Source organism: Balaenoptera musculus, chromosome 6, assembly GCF_009873245.2.
Source record: "Balaenoptera musculus isolate JJ_BM4_2016_0621 chromosome 6, mBalMus1.pri.v3, whole genome shotgun sequence".
In the NCBI taxonomy this organism is placed as follows: domain Eukaryota; kingdom Metazoa; phylum Chordata; class Mammalia; order Artiodactyla; family Balaenopteridae; genus Balaenoptera; species Balaenoptera musculus.
Genome location: NC_045790.1, coordinates 45,292,678 through 45,314,999, shown reverse-complemented (window position 1 = coordinate 45,314,999; position 22,322 = coordinate 45,292,678). Strand labels below are relative to the sequence as shown.

At 38.6% G+C, this 22,322-nt stretch overlaps 1 long non-coding RNA gene across 5 annotated transcripts in view; it reads right to left on the bottom strand.

The window, feature by feature from the left end:
* Positions 1-22,322, bottom strand: part of LOC118896650 — a 127,638-nt gene that overhangs the window by 77,430 nt on the left and 27,886 nt on the right. The window contains exon 4 of one of the 5 annotated variants that reach the window (XR_005020229.1): positions 4,631-5,239. The exons of 2 other annotated variants lie outside the window; for them this stretch is intronic. This is a non-coding gene — a long non-coding RNA (uncharacterized LOC118896650). Of the gene's footprint in view, positions 1-4,630; positions 5,240-11,250; positions 13,953-15,668; positions 15,710-22,322 lie in introns of those variants that run through there. 2 more of the 5 variants (XR_005020233.1, XR_005020231.1) reach the window with 2 other exon arrangements.

The following is a 22,322-nucleotide window of genomic DNA, read 5'->3' as shown; positions in this document are numbered from 1 at the left end:
AGAACTGAACAATCAAACCATGGGAACTTCAGGGATGCAGATGGATTTCCAGAAAAACTGAAACAACTGGTCAAACACTACTGGGGACTCTCTCTCCAGCTCTTGCTTCTGTTTCTCTCTCTGTGATGTCTCCTTTCTCTTTCACTGGAGATCGGCTTCTTCTACATGGCAAGAAACACTGCTGTCAACACTTCCTGAGTTCTATATCCTGAAACTTCTACCATGGGTGATGGATTAAATTACACTTTCTCTGGTGAAAAGGGAGATTTTGTTACCTCAACTGGGAGATTTTGTCCCTTTCTAGACCAATTTACTGTTCTCTGGGGCAGGGGGAATGGAGTTATATACAAACATGGACATTTTCTCAGAACCACTTGGTTTGACTGGGGGAAGAGCATTTCCAAAAGGATGGGAGTAAAGTTTACAGAAAGAGGTACATTGGACAGATAAAATAATAGTTCTTCACTAGTTCAAACAATCCCCATGATATTTTCAGTATTTTATAAAGAGAGTTTAAAAATGTTCCCAAACTATGACAGCAAATTTAATCTTATAATATTTTCTTTTTGGATTGTTTTATTTATAATCTACCTGAAATATTTTCAAATAAACAATCAACATGAGGAAATGGATGTTCTGTCTTCTTGAAAATGAGTTCAAGCCCACAGACTCAGAACCAAAGGACCTGAGGTCAGGCTTAAAATAAATCTAAAAGAGCTAAATTTCTAATCAAAATTAAATTTGCAAAACTAGAAGGTTGGTACTGTACTTTTCCAGTTTACTATTATTTATTTCTATTAGGATTGATTAAGAGTAAGGGTGGTGTAAAATATGGAATCAGAAAACTCATGTATTAGTTTTCTATTGTATAAAAAATCACTATGAACTTAGTGGTTTAAAATAATGCCCATTTATTATTTCACAGTTCTTGTGGGTCATAAGTCTGGGCACAGTGTGGCTCAGCTGAGTTCTCTGCTTACAGTCTCACAAGGTTAAAATCAAGGTTTCAGCTCAGGTTGCTGGATCCCCTTCTAAGCTCACTTGTTGTAGGCAGAATTCATTTCCTCCTCATGCCTTCTACATGGCTCCTGCCATCTTCAAGCCAGCAAGAGCACACTGAATACTTCTCACACTTTGAATCTCTTTGACTTCCACATTCTGCCATCTCTCTGATTTCTCTTTTATCATCAGCAGGAGAGGTTTGTAAGGGTGCATGTGACTAGATTAGGTCCACCTGGATAACCTTTTTTTAAGGTCAACCATGCCATATAACACAGCACAATCATGGGAATGAGTAATGTCTCATCACATCCACACATTGTAAGAATTAGGGTGTGGAATCTTAGCAGTCATTCCCAGAAATTCTGTCTACTAATACCTGGTTTCTGGGTTGGACTTTACCATGTATTAGCTACTTAACTCCCCTGAGCCTCAGTTTCATCTTTGATAAAAGTAAGTTTTAATATTATCTGCCCTCCTTATCTCATAGGATATATGTTAGGTTTAAATGTAAGAGAGTATGCCAAACAATTTTCAATTCAGTTAAACAAACATTACTGTATCTCATTGGGGATACAAAATTCCATACACTTGTAGACTTCGAAGGAATATGAATATGTAAGATATTGCTTTTTATAATAAATACATTCCTATGAGCTGAAAAATTTAATATCTGACAGAAAAAGTTAGCTTTCTGATTTATGTTTTCTAATTATGCAAACCTTATAATCTCAAACATAGCAAGCAAGACATTCCAAAGTCAAAAAAAAAAAAAAAAGTAGTTATTTTAAAAGGGCTCCAGCCCAAATATATCAACTAAACTATCCAGGTTGCCTAAAAACAATGAAATCTCTTCAAATTCTCAAATTGGCTTTTGGCTTTAATGTAGCATCAGATATGCAAATGAATAACTTCAGACCCTGATTATTCTTATCTCCACCCCCACCATCTGGTCCTCTGAGAAGCAGGTGCTAAGATGAGATTAGATTTGCAAGAGATTTGCTGAAGGAGACCTTGTGGGAGAAAATGGAGTGGGAGCTGGAAAAGACTGGGAGGGCTGACAGACCACAATGCAGGACTGATCTCTGTGAAGGAGAGAGGGAAGGAAGTCAAGGAAGAAAGGCCTTAAGATTTCAATTCAGAGAAAGTCTTGGCAAGGCTAATCGGGAGTCCTTAAGCTAAAGCTGCCCGTCAGAGGAATCCTGCATCTTCCAGGAATGGGCCTGCCTTAGCAGCCCTGCTGTGCTTAGTCATGGCTGGGAGCAGCCACAGAAAGCATGGCCTCAGCACAAATGGGTGATGAATTTCAGAGGGCAGCATCTGGGACCATCAGTCTACTCTGCTTCCCGCAGTGGCCACCGTAACTACTATCCCAGCAATCTGTTTTCTGGTACATTCATGGGATAAGGTTCTCCTCTTTCATCCCTTCAAATGCTAGGTCATTGAAAGGCTGATTTTTCAAATTCATGCAGCATCTCTGACTGAATACTTTCCATTCATCACATTTTACTTTATTTAAAAAATACTTTTACTAACTAACCCAATTCACCCTTATCATCCTGGTTGCTTCTTCTGTCTTCTCCTTATAAATATTATTATTGTAAGGCATGCACGATGGCCTGGATCCTGAACCTCCAATCCTTGATGAGCAACCAGTAGTGATTATAGATTCCTAACTGCACAAATACATCAGAGAAAAAAATTTCATTACTATGAACCTGGGTTTGGACCCCAAATGCTTTCAGGATTTCCTTAATGGATAAAAGGGACAACTGATCTGAGTCACAAGGACTCCTTTTCCTTGGTGGTCTGACATTGGCCTGGAAAAAGACTTGCATCATGTTGTCTATGACTGCTTTAGTTTGGTTCCTTCTTGTCCTTTTAAGTGGAAGGAAGAGCAGGGAAGGTGTCCCTTAGAGTGACCGTATACTGTACAAATGAAAGGGAGCACTACTAACATTGCCAGGACAACCAACATAACCAGGATGGTCCTGAGAAAACTGGGTTAAATGGTCACTCTAGGGTCTCTCCTCTCAAGAGTGAGGGGGACTTCAACCTCTTATCTCACCAAGGACATGGTAAGAAAGAGAGCAGTGCAGTGATTTAAGAGAAATGTCTGAAAAGAGAGTGATGCAGAAAGATAGAACTTTTATCCCTTCTTCCTTCTCAAAACATACCTCCTAGAACTCCCAGTTCACTTAGGTGTCTTTGTTCCAGAGCTTTTGCTTTCTGGAGCAAAGGTGGGGACAGGTGGGTGGGCCAGCAAGGGGTGGGTGTGGAGTATGCTCCCTTCAGGGCTTCTCCAGAATCATTTCTGTAGATGATTATCAGCTTGGATCATTTGTACTTGGGGATTCTTGATTGTTTTCCAGCGTAAGCAGGACGCATCTTCTTGAAGGGTACTTTTTTTTTTTTTTCAGTAATTTGATGGGAAATTTCTTTTATATTAAATCAAACCCAGATATATACTAATGGATTAGAATGTGAAATTCATCTGGATTTTAAAAATAAATTGTGAGACTTCAAAGATATATTGTCCTTAGGAGCCACTTTATACTCCTGTTTAGATCTTCCTCTACATATTATTATTCACTATTCTAAGCTATTAGTTATGTCTTATTGGAAAAGTTTGAAAAGACCTACTCAAGAAATTAGAGTGTATCCTCAACATTCTCTTAACTCTTTTGTCTCTTTCCAAAATTGGATCAAATGACATTGGACAATAACAGCTTCCTACTGTTTGGACAGCCATCTGAGGATATCACTGTAATTGATAATTCAGTCCAGATTACCCAATGTGCAACAAGACTCAAGGCAGCCAGAACACCCTATGATAGATGGAAATGAGCTATAAGTAGGTGTGGAGATGAGCCAGAATTTATTCCTTCAATAGTATTTATTGAGTGCCTCCTATGTGCTGGCAGCTGTTCTGGAAACTGTGATATAGCAGTGAACAAGCCAGATAAAGGGCTTCTTCTCACGGAACATAACAAACCTGACAGAGAACAAATATTGATAAAAACTAATAAATAAGAAAATAAGTTAAAGCATTCCAATATCTTTAACTGATGGGATGAAAATAAAGCAGGAAAGGGTTCCAGCCTCCTTGGTGTGGGACACAGTGATGGGTTCTCTGAGAAAGTGACATTTGACCTTAGACAAAACTAAGCAAGAGAAGGCAGTCAGATGAAAATGAGGGAAGAATCTTTCAGGAAGTAGCAATGGCAGGGGCAGAGAACTGGAGCCAACTTGGCCCTTTGGAGGAACAGAGAGGAAGGGTGTGTGTGGACCACGGTGGATGAAGGGGAGATTGATTGTAGAGACAGGCAGGGGCTTGGCCACACAGAGCTCTGTAGGTCATGGAAAGGAGTTTGGCTAATATTCTAACTACAGTGAGAATTTACTGGAAGGTCTTAGCTGGGGAATGTTATCACTCTCCAGATTACCCAAATAGTAAAACCATCTCTTCCTGAATTACTTGGCTAAAAAGGATATTATGGCTGTGGATACACATGAAGATTAAGCAGAACATGGAAGAAGGGTCTCAACTAAAATTGACCTCACTTCAATGTGAGAGGAGGATGAAATGGTAGCTAGCAATGTTTAAAGGATGTAAAGATGACTTTTAATAATGAATAAAAAGTTAAATTTTATTATGGAGAAAAATGCTATACATTTCAAAAGGAATTCACATTCAAAACAATTGAAAAAAGTCTAGGATGTTTACAACAGTAAGCCTTTTAAGATACATGGAAAATTCACATATCTAGAGCTTGATTTCTAAGGAGCTCAGACTTCATTGTATATAATATGTTAGGAAATTTTGTTTATTTATAATTTAACCTACTTGAGTCAAAAATCACAAGGAAGTTTGAGGAATCTGAATAACATCTAAAACGGCCACTTAAATAGATTCAAAGTCAAGAGTATCAGTGCAGTGTTTCTTTGATATGATCACCCCTCCTCCCCAGGGTATTAAATAAGGGGGGGTGTGAACTTTAACCTGAAATGGAAAACACTGCAATCATATTTCCAGGGAAAGAGAAGTGAAATAGGAAAAACAAAAACAAAAAGTAGAGTTTGCACATCTCAGACCGATTTGCCTTGGCATGTGAATCATTTAACAGGAAGAAACATGGACTGATTCAGCTTGAGTGAGTTCTTTCTGTCCCTGTTGAGGTCCTTGCTTGGTGTGGGCCCTGCCGCTCTCCTCAGACCTTGCTTCCCTCCTCCTTTCTCACTGTAGAGAAACAGGAAGTGTTGTTTATTAATAAGCCTGACCGGGGTCACACCCAAGGTAGTAACAGCGCTTTACTTCTCCTGGTCTTGGGGAGAGGCTCAAGGATCAGGGACAAGCTCCTGGTTAGAGTGAGAGACAAGGCCAGACTCTGAAAAATAACTCACAACTAGCATTTGACACAGGCCCCTAGAGTGACTGAGAGCATCTCTGCCTGTATAAGATTTCATCAGTTCCTCGCAATCCTCTGGTGACAACTTATAACAGAGAGACAGCTGGGGCCTCACAGGAGAAGGAGTTTGCCCAAGACCAAGGGGTGAGATCCGGACCTTCTGACTCCTGGGGCTGTGCCATCTTCCATTCATCATGGCTCCTTGGCAGACGTTTTATAACACAGGGGAGAGGTGCCCAGAGTGGGGTCTCCTAGCTCGCTCGTCATGAGCTGGTCTTTCCCCTTTGCCTTTCAGTCGTTATCTCATGGCCACCTTCAGTCAGCTCCTGGAATGGGGTCATCCCTTGCCTGACATAGGCTGAGGCACATTAAACTTGAAAATCAGGGGTGGAGGGTGGGTGGAGAGAGAGAAAGAGAGAGAGAGATAGAGAGAGAGAAGTGCCCGACATATTATGGCATGTTCGCTACTTCACCCCACCCCACTCCCTCTCAACAGGCAGAAAGTACCTAAAGAAGATTATTGCTATGAGGGGCATAACAAGCTAAATGGGTGTTACCCATCTGAAAAATCTTAGCAATGTCAAAAAGCCACTTGAGACAACAAGGCACCTGCTGTTCTGTCCTCATTCCTTACCCGTCCTTGGCTTTGGGAAGAGGAACTTTCTGGAAGAAGGACCTTTGTGGAGAAAAGAGGAGGGGAAGGTGTGTGCATTCTAGGCTCTGAAACAAATCAGTGACAAGTTGTTCCATAGGCTGACAGTTTTCCCCTCATCTTTCCTTTCTAGCAGCTATATGTCTCATTGTCAGAGACTTAGAGGAAAAGCAGTAGTAAGAATATAATGTAATCCCTTAAGTATATTCACCACAAGGTAGCTCCAAGCATACTAAATTTATCAGTGTAATTCCAACCCAAGTGTGGTCTGTGATCCAACAGGTAAGTGACCTCACTGAAATTCATGTGGTCACGGTGGCTTTGGCTTTCTTGGCATATACAAATTGTTGTGTTCATTTTCTTCACACCAAGTGCTTAGTACAAAATTAAGTGGATTGGGAAATCTCATGAAAACTATTAACCTAAACAGTTCCTGTTTATGGGCATATGTGACCATCCTAATCAGTAACTTACTTTGAGAAAGCGTGGGCATTGGAGTCAGGCTGCTGGGGTATGAATCCTTAGGCTACCACTGTTTCACTCTGTGATAATGGGAAAGTTACATAACATTTCTGTGCCTCAGTTTCCTCATTAAATATGGGCAAAATAATTGTGCCTATCTCATAGGATTATTGTGAGGCCCAAGTACAAAATATATAGTGCACCCTGCCTGGAATATAGCAATTGTCTGTTAAAATGACAATGAAGATAATGTAGATGTATCTTAACATGTAATTGTAATTTTGCTTACTCAAGGCCAAGTATTTTAATTTAATAGGGTTTGCCAAACACAATGAAGTCTCTGGGATTTCAAGACCATGGCTTCATTGCTCCCTCATTTTTATGCTACTTCTTTTGAACAGGCCCGCAAATCCCAGCTAATGACTCAAGACTTTTCAGCAGGTGTATATTATGCTGACTTCACCCTCATGTGCCCTCAGGTTATCACCCATCAAGTCATGGTAGCAAAGAAGTATGTTGGTGGGAAATAAATGAGGAAGAACAAGGACAAAAAAAGTGTCATGAGTTTATTCGCTGACAATATTTATTATGCAGTGATCATTCTTCAGATGTGTTTGTTCTGTGTTCTACTGTAAATATGGAAGAAATATCATTGCTCAATAGCTGTCTTGGTCACTTACCAGGTGGATTTGTAAGGTACAGGTATCTCAGGGTGCCTTCAAAATACAGTGCCATTTTTGCACTGAAGCTTTCATGATGGGTGCCAGACTGGGTCAGTCATGATTGAAAGACAGCGCCATCTTCAGGCTAGTTGTTCATAATAAAATAAATTCCCTTACCTCATCATGTTCTTGGGACCTTTATCAAGCAGAGCTTTTTAGTGGGCTTGAGATTTAGCAGAAAAATTAAAATGATAACTAATATCTCAATCCCAGTAGATTGCAAGTCTCAGTGAGGCAGCATGAACTTTAGCATGAGCTCAAGCTTTGGCCTCAGTCAGACTTTCATTCAAACACTGGTTGAAAGTTTGCTATATGACCTTGGCACTAGTATTGAACTTTATGAGGAAATTATCTCAGAAATATGAGCAATAAAACCTTTCCCTTTAGTAGACGTGAGGACTCAATGAGACTGACATTATACTGATCTATATTGTAGGTGTTCAACAAATATGAATGTCTTTGTTTTATTCTTTCCCTGTCTCTTTCTTCCCAGTCTCTTAGTGCCATTTGGGAGCCCAGCTTTACAAGCCTAAATTTTTTTGCCAATAGCAAGCCAGACCCTGGAGGAGGCATAAGCGATTTGGGAACTTTGAAGCTTTCTGCTAAATGGCAGCCAGGGGCCAGAGTCAGTATTTGTACTTTGCAGCACATTGGTCAGCTGTTCCAGCAAATCAGGTTCGCTGAGAGCATGAGAGATACTAAGGAGTGTTTCCCAATGAACTACTGTGTATGGAAGTGCTTTGTAAGATGTTGAGGGCTCTAGGATTGTATGGTATTACTATCACTATTGTCAGCACTTATCCCTTTTCCTTCTTATTCTACAGGTTAGGAAATTGAGATCTAGAAAGACAAAAAGTGATTTTCCCAAGCATATATATCATCCTCATCCTCATTCTGATTGTAGCAAACATAGTGCTTGCGTTGTTCCGTCTTCTGATCTAGACACTTTACATGTATCATCAGTAACTCTGGTAACTGGTAATCTTTATCACAACCTTATGAGGTGGTTACTATTATCCCATCTTACAGATGAAGAAGCAGAAGCACAGAGAGGTCCCACAGTTAAGTGGCTAGGATTTGAACCTTAGCAGTCTGACTCCAGAGAAATCATTTTGACAACTATGCTATACACATACACACTTAAAAATAAAAATGGTCTCAGATGATGAATATAGGTCTCTTTTATGTTTGATTTTTTTTTTTTTTTTTTGCTTATGGGATCTTAGTTCCCTGACCAGGAATCGAACCCATGCTCCCTGCAATGGAAGCGCAGAGTCCTAACCACTGGACCACCAGGGAATTCCCTGTTTGATTCTTTTTTCACTCCATAACACATTCTGATATATTACTTAACTTTTGAGAATGTTTTAAAGATTAAAACAATGCACAAAATGTATTGGTTACATAAAAAGAGGAAATAGCTGCTAAAGTCAACCAAACTAATTTAAAGATAGCTTTGAGATACCCTCCTATGAGGCTGATGATGGCAGAGATGAAGAGTGGGTAGGAGGTTTGTTCCAAAAGAATTATAAGACACGTCTTCTACAGTCTAGCTGAGGAGAGAAACGAAAACAGAGTAAGGTCCAGTAGAAGTTGGGGAAGAGAGATGAATTTGCATGGAGCAGGTAAGGGTTTCAGGTGAGAGATGGGGCTGAAGGAGGCCTCAAGAGGTGGGAGAGGCTAAAGAGTTGGCATGTGCTATTGTTAGGATGACCAAGGACCCAGAAATAATGTCAGATTAGAAATGGATAAAAAAAATCCCCAAAACCCAAGCCTGCTTAGGTTGGAGAAGAGTCAGCGAGATATGAAGGCTTACTTTTAATGTCTTATGGTTGTCATGTGGCAAGGGGATTAGATTATCTGTGCTGTTCTAGAGGACAGAAGTAGGGCAAATGTATGCAAGTAGAGGGTGGAAGATTTAAAACCAAAATGGAGAAGGACCTTCCAATATCAACTACAATACAGTATAACAGCAACAACGACAAAAAGGACTACTTTTGCCATCATGTCAGTAGATAGATATGTAAACAGAGGCTGGATTACTGGTAACATTGTAAAGGGAGACAAACCAAACTGCAGAACAATATTGTATTATGTTCCCATTTTATAAAACATATATGTATCATAAGCATACAAAACTACACCAAACTCAAACACTTGCCTTGTATAATCTTTTTTTTTCGTATTTAATGAACATATATTAAATAATTTAGAACAACCTACAATACATTTTTTTTTAATTTGGGAAAGCTTAGGAAGGTTAATTACATTTACCGAGGTCACAACTAAATGCCAAGATTTGAATCTATCTCTGATTTAAAGTCTAATCTTTATTTAGGAAACCACAATTCCACCTTTTATGGGATTAAGAAGGGAATGAGTAGACAAAACGTAGAGGTAGTAAGTATACAATACTATGCTGTAGGAGATTAGGAGCTTCTAAAACAGCAAATAGCAGATTTGGGGAGTATAACTGGAAAGTGACAAAGGGGACAGTTAAGTCAGTTGGAACTGAATCATGACAAAGCAGGGCTGTTGGGGACACAGCAGCCAGGGTATAGTCATCCTGGCAAGTTGCAGATGTGGAGTCAGGATGGAGTGTGGCCTGCCTCTTTAATTTTAAAGCCCTTATAACAAACAAAAATGTCCACCAACAAATGTTACGCTTATTTGTATCTTTTAAGCTATTTTATTTTTTAAGTAACTTCTTATCCTCTAACAATAATTATTCTCTTGAAACAAAAGAATACTTTTCTCTTTTATTTTTCTATGTAAGTTAGAAGTCATACTTGTTATATGGGAATAGAAGAGGTCCTGGCTACTTGGGTACAGAATGAAGTCTAGGCGTGTTAGGACCAGAAGTGGTCTTAGGTGAGTTAAAACCTGACACCATTATTTACACCACAATTGTGGTCTGCCTCCAAGATAGAGTGAGGCGTTTTACAATCACCAGCTTTATGAGTGGTAGCTATAAAATAATCAATCTTTTAAAGCAAACATACCACAATGTCTGCATCCAAATGCAAATTGTCCTTCAGAGCTGTGACCTTGGGAAACTTTTCACATATATTGGCATAAAATATATTTAAACTCTTCACTGGAAACATCCTTTGGACCCACTTTCTCTGTCTCTCTGTCTCTCTGTCTGTCTCTCTCTGTCACACACACACACACACACACACACACACACACAAACACACACTATTTTAAGGTATACTTCATTTTTAACCAAAAATGTTTTATCTTGCTTGATAACCAATTTTATTTCCCAGAGGACTGGCTGTGAAAGCCTCTGGCTATTAGAAAAATCAAATCTATCATTAAAAGACTGACTGTTACCACTGAAGAGGTAAAAATAAATGTGGTGCTGACTATGAAGACCATACGCAAAGAAGAGCTGCAAAGATATTTGGAATATTGGTAGTATCCTTAGCATAAGAGAATGGTTTTCCAAGATGCTAGTTTGAAGGATATATTTAAATGTCTAATTGTTAAAATATTTATAACATGAAAACTAACCAAATGCACTTCATATTCCAACTTGTTTAAGATACATTTATGGTCACTGTTGCTCCTCACACTGAACACATGATCAACAGTTCCACACCCAGAGGTAAGGAAGATCTATGGTAAATACTGTATTGGTGAAGGTATGAAAAAGCAGTCACATTTATACACTCACTGGAGGAAGTGTATACTGGAAAAACTTTGGGAGGATAAGTTGAGAATATCAAAATTCAAAATGCACTTGCTGTTCTATTGAACAATGATGATTTGAGCCTATAGATATGTTCACAAATATATACAAACATATATGCAAACTATGTTCATTGCAGTATTGTTTGTAATAAGAAAATATTAAGAACAAACCCAATGTCCATCAATAGGGAAACTGGTCAATAAAGTATGGTATATCTGAAGAATAGAATAATATACAACAATTGAAAGAATAAAGTAGTTTATAGATGCAGGTCTATAAAACATATTGTTAAATTAAAAAGCCAAGTAAAAAGCTGTTTATGTTTCTCAATTTAGGAAAAACTATATACATGTATGTACATTTCATGATAAATATCTGGAAGGGTACATAAGAAAATGTGATGGCAGTTACATTGGGGGAATAAGATAAGAGGTCTATTATGGGTGAGAAAATAACTTTTTACTGTATACTCTCTTGTATGTTTAATTTTTTTTATCACATGCATGTATTCTTTTCAAAATAATAAAAACACATTTAAAAGATAAAATATACAGCAAAGGAATGTATTGACTAAGGTGTGGTTGAGAACAAGATTTGATCTTCTTTCAAAAGTGGTGAACTAAACTTTTGATTCTTGTTCTTTGGTTCTACTTTGGTGGGGAGGAAGGTGTGAGTTCTGGGAAGTAGTGAAAACAGTGATCAAACCAGAATGTGAAGAAGTGTCAGAGCTTTTTATTTGAAGGTGAAGTATTGAGCCTAGAAGAATGATATTTTGTGTTAAATCTTTCACACTGTCTGATCTCTTTTACTTAAAAACTAAACAAACAAAAAATTTTTTATTTTTGGACACTTGACCAATTATTAGCCTTTTGGGGCTAAATGTTTTCTTTAAAAGTAAAGTAAGTATGCCTCGGACATTGTCACATAGCAAATCTTAAGGATGAATTGGTTTCATTAAATTGCCTCCCTCTCTCCCAGCTGGTAACGTACAGAGATGCTGAGTTTATGAGAGCTTTAATGAGGGAAGATGGGAGATCATTTTAGAGGAAAGGAAGAATTGGGGGACACTTTTGTGTTTTGGGGGGAAACTTTGAAGGCGTTTAGTGTTCTGCATAGGTCCACTGAGGATCTTGGGTAGAGAAAGGGAGAAGAGAAATACAGTGAGGAAGGGAGGCTGGAGGAGCCAAAAGACCAATTTTGACCCTGTCATGGTTTTAACAAGGGTGGGTTCTGGAGGGGAAAGATTGTGGATTCACTGAATGAGATGCTGAACTACGAAAACTCTCTCTAGGGCACTTCAAACTAAATTGGGATGGCTTTCAACAGCAGAAGTCTTTTGCCTACTTCTCCAGTACTGAAACAAAGGCAACTTTCTCAGTCTAAGGGGAATAGAAGGGTGAAATAAGAGCATGGACTCAGAGAGAACTGGGTTCAAAAAAAGGGTTAAGACATTACAACTGGTTAGCCTTGGGCGAATTATTTAATCCTTTCATGCCTCAGTTTCCTCATTTGGAAAATGCTGAACATATTACCTCATGGGATATTTGTAAAATCAGATATAAAATTTAAAAATTTTCTGACTCCTATAAATTTTATTGGCTCAGTACATATTTTGCAATATGGGAACAACTTTTTGTTTGAAGAGTTAGTATTTGTTTCATAATATGTCATTGTTTACTTCCAATGTAGTATAATTATTATTATTTTTTGTTATCACTATCATTACTTATGGAGTACCTAGTATGTTTTAAACCTGGCTCTAAGTGTTTTATATAAAGCATTTCTAAACCTAATAACCATTTGGATGGCAAGGTCTATCCCATTTTATAGATGAGAAAACTGAAGCTCAGAGAGGTTAAGTAAGGAATAAGTAGGAAGGTCAAGTTTTGACTCTCTCTTCCAAATAACTGAAGGCATAAGGCAATGGATCAGGTTCCAGAGTGATAGGGAGGAGCATTAGTTTGGTCCATCAGCTGCAAAGCATGAAACCAGGGGAGCCCCACAGACTCCAGAGGTGAACTATGTTTGAGAGCTGGGAAGACTGAACGGTCTGCTCATCATTAGACAGGAGCTAGAGAGAGACAGATATACGGCTACCGGACTGAGTTGAGAGATACCATGGAAGGGAGGAAGAGGATCCTGAGAGATTTCTGGAAGTTCTGAGAGTTATAGCAACTTCACCAACAGGGAGACAGGCTAGGGTAAGACAGGGCACACCTCTTCAGGATGTGGAGTATGGCTGGTACGTTGTTCTTTTTCCTTACTCTTCATTATTCTTTGCAATATTATTTTACCTAGGTTAGATGTTAAACATTTCTTGTTGCTTAGTGAGGTTAATCACAAACACTAAAATTTCATTTGTAACAACATGTAATTTCTAGAGATTTTAAGATTTCCAAACAGTGTTTCATGGTTTTCCATCATGTTCCCTCCCCTCATTACTTTATAGTATGATTTGAAATTATTGTCCATCTTGGAGTTTCAAGACAGAAATTGTGGTCAAGGTACTTGGAAAAAAGCCATCTATAGGTAGAAAAGTGCTACCCTTTCTAGTTTCTAGTTCAGAGAAGCAAAACTATCCAATTTTCGTATGTATCATATTTGGAGCTGAGCTGACTTTAAAAGCAGGTGATTTTTCTCTTTCATCTGTAATAAATAATGGTGCTTAGAGCAATGCATGTTTACTGGTAACAAATTCCACCAATGGGTGTGGTGAAAAGCTGAGCGTGTGTGGACTGTGCAGCTTCTGCTATTGTCTGCAGCATTTCCTCTCTTGTCTCGGCGGTTGGTGCTTTCTCAGGCAAGGGCAGTGGCAGGTCCAGATAAATGTCTGGGTTTTCTCACTCCAGGGATGAGGCGGTGGGGGTGGGGGTGGAGTTGTCTTTCTGGCACGGATTCCATTGTGGGGATTCCATGGTCTGTCTTTAAAACACATAGTAAACTGGGGCAACCAGCCTCATCAGTTAAATGCTTTCCTTGTTGATATGAGGTGAGGAAAAGATGAATAGCTTTTGGGGAAGGAAACTGTGAGGATACAAAGGAAGAAGAAAAATAAGGCGTTAAGCATTGAGGAAGCCTTATGAGACAGATGAAGTGTGAAGGTAGATAATTCACTTTTTCAATTTCACATGGAGACAGTAACATAATCTTTTCTTTCTAAATCAATAAAGCCCTAGTGTCTGTTCTGCTCTGGGAGCACCAACAATTATATTGAGCCCCTAAATAAAGATAGTCAACTTACATAACTGTTCTAAATCCCATCTTGCGGTGAGAGGCCTGAAAATTATAATATCCAGAATCAATACTTATAGTGTATGCATAAGAGGTGGTGCCCTTGAAGAGGATTAAGGCCTGTCTTGTTCACCTTCTGTCACGGGCATGTTTCTCTGTAAATGTTGTGTGGTAGCCTGATTTTTCTTAACAAAACTACTGGCCATCTTTGAGAAATACTCAACCTAAATAATGGAAAAAATATATTTATTTGCACATTTAATTTACGTATAGCAAAGCTAGCATACACTACAAACTGTTTTAGATACTAACAATACCTTGTCCTTTGTTTTACTCCACTAGGATGATGATAAATGTGGTTGGAGGAATGCTTGGTCTGGGTTGTTCCGGGCTTGTGTTTGCTTCTTCCTGTCATTTGGGTTTTGATTCACCTGCTGATCTGTGTCAGTGTCAGAGTGCTGGGTCACATCCTGCACTGTCCAGGTTTTAGGGGTCACTTTCTTTAATCAATGCTGATTTTTCCACTTAGGAGAATTCTGTCCCCTTTGGCAATTGTTCCAAATGTATCTTCTCAAATACAGACTCTTCAACTGTACTTACATGTATTGTATTGTGCAGGCTATTTCTTATCTTAGTTTTGAATTATCTAGATATGTGATATGCTGGAGGTGTGATTCCTGTTATTCAAGGATGATTTGCAAATTGTCTTGACCAATGTGCCTGCACAAGTTGGCTATGACTGGGTCTGTGTTGGGAAGGGCTTTAGAGACATCTGTGGCTTTGGTTGGAAGAAAGTTTCCTACTGAGAATTACCTAATGTTTAAATCTCTTTAGGCTGCTCTTGAGTCCCATGCTGCCTCCATGACTGCCCAGCCATACTGAATACTGTCCTCTTGCTATTTTGTTAAGAGTTTGCCATTTTAAAAGCCATATACATGTGTAATCTCTCTATCTCTCTCTTACACACACATACCCACACACGCACACAATGATGAGTGACTCATAAACATGAAAAGTAAAAGTCTGAATTTTAACTCTGAGAAAAATTGTTATTGATAAGAAGCTGGTATAATATTTCTAAAAGTGGAAATTCATGAAGAAAATAGATTCTCAAGCACTTCCTAAATGCCAAGAACATTTTACCTGCATTTTCTCATTTAACAACTTTTAAATATAGGTATGTCTTTTATTTATTTATTTTTTTTAGTAAGATGTTAGCTATGAGTTTTTTCTTTTTTTTTTTTTAAATTTATTTATTTATTTATTTATTTTTGGCTGTGTTGGGTCTTCGTTTCTGTGCGAGGGCTTTCTCTAGTTGCGGCAAGCGGGGGCCACTCTTCATCGCGGTGCGCGGGCCTCTCACTACCGTGGCCTCTCTTGTTGCGGAGCACAGGCTCCAGACGCGCAGGCTCAGTAGTTGTGGCTCACGGGCCTAGCAGCTCCGCGGCATGTGGGATCTTCCCAGACCAGGGCTCGAACCTGTGTCCCCTGCATTAGCAGGCAGATTCTCAACCACTGCGCCACCAGGGAAGCCCTATAGATATGTCTTATCTCAGAGACAAGGCAACTTAGGTTCTGAAATGTGAAGTGACTTGCCAAGGCTATGGTAAGGTGCAGGGCCAGGCCGGGGGCCTGCTGTCGCTGACACCTGAGATCCCACACTCTTAATTATTCTCTGTGCTGGACTTTAGCTAATTTGCAGCTGCTCAATGCATTGCATTAAATTCACGATGCTGCTTTCATCATAGTAAAAGCAATAATAATCACACAACGTCACAATTTGCAGTGGCTTCTGGCCAAGGCCATTGATTCAGAGTTGGAAACTCACATTTGTATAGTGCTTTTACTTTGTCAAACTTTAATAAGGGAAGTTTTCATATCTGAGGAAAACCGAAGTAATCTCTATTTAATATAGTAACATATCAAATTATTAATTTCACATATTTTAGTCAGTCTCTGCACCCATTATTATGTTTTAGAAAATGGAGAACTTAAAAATGCTTTTGACAACTTCTCTAAGGATAAGAGATGGTTAGGTGTTCCTTTCCAAGGCAACAGCTTCTTAATGAGAGAGTGGAGATGAGAATTCAGGTCCCTAACAGAGAGTTCATTGTACTTTATAATACACCACACAATCTGGTGAAGGATCTCTCTAAAGATATGGGTTCCTCATCTATTAATAGCCCTTCTATTAATAATGTTCAGTGACTGGATATGCCTGGATCTTACTGGTGTTTGGAGAACTAAAAATGTTTTCAAAGTTATATCTAGAAAGTCTTTGGTGTTTCTTAAATATGTTATGTGATAAGCAACTGAAACTATGGCAGGAAGGAAGGAAATAAACATGAAGAATCTATTATTTGCCAGATGTATTAGTATGCACTTTACATATAATAACTTTGTGAGGCTGATATGAATTCCACTTTACAAGGGATAAAAAGTCTGAGAAATTAGTAATTTCCCATAAATTGTATGGATAGGAGGATTTTAATCTAGTCTGTCTAACACCAAAGTCTTTACACTTTACCCTGCCTCCATCTAGTTTGAAAATCAAATATATAGCTTTTCATGTCTGGACCACCTCAACAAAACAATTGGGCACTCTCTCACTGAAGTAACTCACACTAAAAATAAATACCCTTCTTCCTCCCATGAGCTTCCCAAGGTTGAAGGGAGGAACACAGGAGCTCTGCTAAGCATAGGAGTGCTGCCTAGAGTAATCTGAAATCAGAGGGTATCGTTCAGATCACTTTTTTCCCCTTTCTGAGACTGTCCCACTGATCTCTTATAAATTTTTGAAGTTTTTTATGATGGAGATGTTCAAGCATGCACTAAAGTAGAGAAAGTAGCATAATGAAAAAACTGGGTACCTAGCCCTGGCTCCAATATTGTCTGCCCTAATTTTATGCTCTGTATAATACTGCCATAAATTATGGTGTGTCTGTATTTGGTGGTGAGTAGATAACAAACCATATGCTTTTACCTTTTAGCCCCTGGTTCTCACCCCAGTACAGGATGGATATTTTTCCTTCCAATACCAAGTCTTAACTGGTTACTAGCAGTGACATTTTAAAAAGCACAATGTGAGAGATAGCAATAACTCAGCTATCAAAATAAGATACAGTAGGGATATGAATATTTCACCTTGAAAATAAAGCAAAGTCAGGAGAAGAGTGTGAAGACTATGAAGATTAGGAATGTGAAAACAAAAGACCATACTTAGCTATTCTGTTCCCGTGAGTGCATGTGTATTGGCTTCATTCAAGGTTGGGAAGGACAGTAAAAGGGCACAACCATCAGGATAAGACCACTGGATTACCTGAGAGACACAACTGTCCTTGGCTACATGGAGTGTCTGCCTTGGGTAGTATAGCTCATCTGCCCTGAGAGAAATGGGGACTCAAGGAAAGAAATTTGTTATGTTGTTATTTTTCAATTATCCACCAAAATGCTTGGGAACACAGGCCTGGATTCTAAGATAGAAGATAATAAAAAGCATTTGTATTCAACTTTGGAATGTATTGCTGTACTTATAATTGTCTAGGGGGTGTGTCTATCTGGCAATTCCCTTTATAGAACACAGGAGGCCATGCTGTTACAACCAGGCCCTGTTGGAGCTGTTTTCTTGTTCCCTTCAGCTACATGCCTCTCTCTGTCTCTCTTTCTGTCCTGTCTGTCCCTGTCCGTCTGTCTGCCTCTCTCGTGCTACCTTAATGGCAGGGTTTTTTTGTTTTTATTTTAAAATCTTCATTGGAGTATAATTGCTTTACAATGGTGTGTTAGTTTCTGCTTTATAACAAAGTGAATCAGTTATACATATACATATGTTCCCATATCTCTTCCCTCTTGCGTCTCCCTCCCTCCCACCCTCCCTATCCCACCCCTCTAGGTGGTCACAAAGCACCGAGCTGATCTCCCTGTGCTATGCGGCTGCTTCCCACTAGCTATCTATTTTACATTTGGTAGTGTATATATGTCCATGCCACTCTCTCACCCTGTCACATCTTACCCCTCCCCCTCCCCATATCCTCAAGTCCATTCTCTAGTAGGTCTGTGTCTTTATTCCCGTCTTGCCACTAGGTTCTTCATGACCTTTTTTTTTTTTCCTTAGATTCCATATATATGTGTTAGCATACTGTATTTGTTTTCCTCTTTCTGACTTATTTCACTCTGTATGACAGACTCTAACTCCATCCACCTCACTACAAATACCTCCATTTCGTTTCCTTTTATGGCTGAGTAATATTCCATTGTATATACGTGCCACATCTTCTTTATCCATTCATCCGATGATGGACACTTAGGTTGCTTCCATGTCCTGGCTATTGTAAATAGAGCTGCTATGAACATTGTGGTACATGACTTTTTCTGAGTTATGGTTTTCTCAGGGTATATGAATGGCAGGGTTTTAAAAGGTCCTGGTCCTTATATACTATAAACACAGATTTCAAATATTGACAAAGCTGCAACTAAATAGATGAGATTCTAAGAGTTAAGCTTGGATTTTCCAAAACAATCAGTGTCAAGTCTGTCTTCACACAATTACTGAAGACATTAGACACCACAGCCCTTCTGGACCATTTTCTTTGTCAACAGGGGTTCCAGTTCTACCAACATTTTCCCTCCAGATTCAGTTTTCAAGTGATAGTAAGTCTATTTCCCCACTGTTTCATCTGCTGGTCTCTTCAACCTTGGTACTGGGAAGGTTTTTCTCCTGATATTGTCCTCAAAACAAATTGTGGGAAGTGAAGATAAGGTTTTCTTTAAGAGCAATAGCCTAGTATGCCACACAGGTGTCTATATTTATGCATCCCAAGCTGGAAGGAAAACAACTTGTCCTAACTTGCTGTAAATTCCGAATCCCACCCCAAACAAGTCAGTCCTGTGTAGACCTGACATGCTCTTATCTGAGGACTCAATCTATTAAAAAAGCAAAGCACAAGACTTATACATACAGTGATTTTCCCACCCTAAATCAACTGGTACTGTTCTCATTTCAATGTTTCTATTCCTTTGCCGCTTAAATGCACATGATTTGCGGGATCATTTGTCCAGATTTCAGTTCAAACAGTGCAGTCACCATACTTACAGGATGATACAAAATAATATAAAATACTTTGCCTTTGCACTGAAGAGAATTGTCTTTGTGTTGGTGAAATAATAAATATAATAATAATAACCAGTATTTATTACGTATTTACTCTCAACCAGCACTGAATTGAGTGCTTTACTCACATTACCTCATTTTGTCCTAACAATATCCCTATTAGGTAAATTCTGTTATAATCCTCACTTCACAGATGGGGGCCCTGAGGCTTAATGGGGTTAGTTAACCTGCCTCACAGTAGTTAGGGCAGAGCTGGGATTTGAGCACAGGCAGAACAGCTTCAGAATTCAGATCTCACACACACCCATATGGTAACTGCTGAATATAGATCCAAGGTAAAATATCTTTGAGTAGAGGAGCAGTGTATGAGAGTGAAGCTGTAGTGCTTACGTGGGATAGACATGAACAAGGCTGGTTGGGGTTAATCAGGATGGGCTCACTGGGCACGATCAACTTGAAGGAGGTAAGGGAGATGGGAAAATAGCGGTAGAGAGGAAGGGTGGTCAGGGTAAGCTAGATAAAGGTGGAGGGGATTCAAGGTCCAAGAAAGAAGTTGGGGACAGGAGATCACAATGGAAACATCCCTAGGCTACAAGTCACTTTAAGAGAAATGGTGGTCTATTGCTTTACATTTTAGTAGCAACATTCTTATCATACAGACTAATGGGAATCTGTATAATATACTGTTTATAGAGGCTTCCATCTCCCTGATGGATTAGAATTGGGCTCTAACTTTCTTTCCTGAGGTTCTGATCTGAGAAGTTTTCTTCCAGTGGTAATTTTTTTCTAAGCACCTGAAACTTACTGAAGAAAATGAAACACACCTATGCTTTTGACCTTGGTGACTAATCTTAATTGCCATATCTAAAAAATTATAAATTTTCCTTTTTTTTCAAGTCTTGTTTGAAAGCACGTTAGGTATGAGACTATGAAGGTGTCCTCTATAGTTAGTCCTATAATATTTTATCATTTAACATGTACTTGACATATTCAATAAAAGGGTTTATCTGCTATGCTTTTATTAAAGTAGATAACTTATCTTTTCTTTTTCAGGTACATTTTACCTTGGTGCTGGGGTAATTGAACCAAGGTAAAATGTTAATACTTAAAAACAATGTCTAAGTAGGAAAGAATAATCTTTGCACCTAGGAAATGTGGTAAATAATTGTATTTAGGGTTGAATCATATTTTGAAATATATTCTATAAAAACTAGCACATTTAAAAATCACTTTATCAAACTCTTTAATAATACCTGGTTGCCCTTAAAACCTTGAACTATTCCACTGAGGACTGATTATTATGCTCTTAATTGTTAAGCCTTCTGATCATATGAATTCTTTTCATGTTTCATTGTAGTCCTATAAAACATTTACTTCAAAGGAAAAATGCTATGAATTTACAGTGCTTTTAGAATTTTAAAATCTGTTTCCTATTTTGTTGATTAAGACAGAGGAGCATTGATTGTGAATAAAGAACATGCTATGTTGAAAAGAAAATTGAGGATTCTGATGTTTCTCTGCCAGATAGCACAAAAACTGAGAACACCACAGGAATTTTTCAACATTATTAACCTCTTGACAATGTGTGGGTCGTATAAAGGACAAATGAATGTTTTGGAGGGACCAAGAATGCCAATTTTAACAGACTGTCCAATGACTGTAGATAAATATTTGTGTTCCTGGGGATTATTTGATTTTTATCAAAGTAAATTGAATTGGAAACATGGCATGTATTAAGTCATTGGTACTTATTGTCTAATTCTTTTTCCCATAGAAGTTTCTATGCACTGAAAGAGCACTAAGTCATCAGTTAGACATACCATGTAATGATCCTTATCATATCCAGACAAAATAAAAGCCTTTTAAGAAGCTACTTCACAAGACAACTGCATAGCTTTCCTCACAGGAACTTGTTAAACAAATAATGATTATTAAAGCTATTGGGTCAATAGCTTACACCAGTTTAAGAAGAACAATTCCAAGATGTCTAGCCCATTCCACATTCCATGTGACTAACTGGTATCCAGAGCTTGGAAAATATCCAGGCAACTCACAGTAGCTTTTCTTAAATGCTTTATGGACAATGGATTTTAAGGAAGGTGGTAAAATTAGGTTTACAGAGGAGAGTCTTCAAGACATACCCATTGTCAATGCTTATATATGGTCTCAATTGTATCTAAAAGTTGTTTAAAAGCACCCAATGCTGAAAACGTTGCAGATTTAGCTCCTATCTATATTAGAGTTGGCAAGCAATCCTCATTGCTGATGTGGCGGTTTATTGTATCCAATGAGACAAATGTACTAGGTGTTTTGCACAAGCCTCTTAATAGAGAGGCTACTGTGAGTTGGAATGATTACCTTTTAAAAATGTGTCACATTAACCCCTTCCTTACACTCACAGTCATGCCATGATCAGGGTCGAAACAGAAGAAGGAAGATTTAGAGAGGAAAGACAGGGATAAGAGATGATAAGGACAGGAGTTCAGTCAGACAAGGAGGACTTTGGCAGCTTTGGGGTCAATTCTGTGTTTGTTATCTAAAGCAGGTAGGAACAGCAGTTATTATAATAGCACATAAGAGGTCAAGTTCGGGGAAAGCAAGAGAGAAGACCAGTTGATACTCTAGGTCCCTGTTTCTTGAAAACAGAGTCTGGAATCCAGAACTTTGGAGTTAAGATGAATGCCCAAGGTAAGAGACTTTAGAATACTATGTCAGTATTCTAATCCCAGGCAAAAAAATCTGGTCACAGAACCGGGGGCCTAGGACGCCAGCACTAAAAGGCAACTAAGTCAAGTGTTCATACGTTTCCTGCTTAGAGTTCAAACTTCTGAAGATTTTGGAAGGCCTGAGCCCAAAGTTTTATTTTTTATTCTATTCATATTTATTAGACACTTATTATGTATCAGGCACTGTATGAGCAGCAGAGACTATTACTGAGCTAGGCAGACATACTATCTCTTTTTAAAGGAGACACAAAATAAATCAGTAAATATAGAAATGGATAAATGACTCTGGAGGAAAATAAAGAGCATGATAAGTC